The following is a 1,103-nucleotide window of genomic DNA, read 5'->3' as shown; positions in this document are numbered from 1 at the left end:
GTGGGTGTTCTTGTGCACATGCCCTCTCTTCCCATCAGCCGGCAGCTCTATTCTCCACTTGAGTCCTCCGTGGCCACGTCACTGACTCTAGGCCCAGGAGTCCTCGGGTCTCCTCGCACTGCTTGCCAACCAGGTCCCCAACCGGGTCCACAGAAGCCCTCTGAATATTGTGACGCTTAGCTCGCCGCTTCATTGCTGTCTTTACCCCATTTCTCCCCAACAGTGATGCGTGTGTTTACCAATCCGAGCGTGCATTTCCATCAAGTCTCAGTTTTTTTTTGTGGGGGGAGAGGTTACGTTGGTGGGACCCAACCGACTGCCCCAATGTGTCTTAGGGGAGCAACCCGTTTGCTCCCGTAATAGCAGTCCATCTGTCTCCATTGTGTCTTATTTTTCTTGTAGGTCTTCCATTCGAGACGTATCTTTTCTTTTTCTCACCGTTCCAGGCTCATCAGCTCGTCCCTTCAAATGGGGATTTCTCATCTCTGGTGATCTGGATGTGGTTCTGGTTTCTACCTATAGTTTTATGTATTGCAAAGGCTCCAAAGAAAGCCTCGTTCTCCGGGTACGTTGTAGCCCAGTTTTAGGTATTCCTATCAGTTAAAGGCAGAAGGCGGACTTACAAGTCTTCTAGTGTGATGTTTCTGACTATTCCTTTCTCTTCCCCTCCAGTGTCTACTCTATTATAATGCAAGGGAAACCAAGAATCAAAAAAAACAGTCAAGCATCTTAACAAGATTTCTCGCTCATTCCAACCATGGGTCAATCCCTGTATCTCAGAACCCTGGAGCTCCAAGGCTGTGCACACATCGTCCTTTATCTCTGTCCCACTTGGTCCATCCAAACATGCCCTATTGTTCTTCCATCTGCCCCTTTTCTCCACTTCCCTCTCCCTCCATGTATATTGCCCCCCTCCCCATCACCCAAGCTCTCCTGAGGCCAATCCCCGCCCTGTGCTCCACACTCCGCCCTTCCCCCCATCAACCACCCATTTCCTAGCAACCAACAAAAACTTCCCCCTACCCCTCTTTAGTATAATTTCTTTTTTTTTTTTTTGTCTTTTACAGTAGTGGTCCCAAGCAGTATTTCTCTTTTTGTGACTG

This window comes from Chrysochloris asiatica, unplaced genomic scaffold (assembly GCF_000296735.1).
Source record: "Chrysochloris asiatica unplaced genomic scaffold, ChrAsi1.0 scaffold00152, whole genome shotgun sequence".
Lineage (NCBI taxonomy): Eukaryota > Metazoa > Chordata > Mammalia > Afrosoricida > Chrysochloridae > Chrysochloris > Chrysochloris asiatica.
This window is presented reverse-complemented; position numbering follows the sequence as displayed.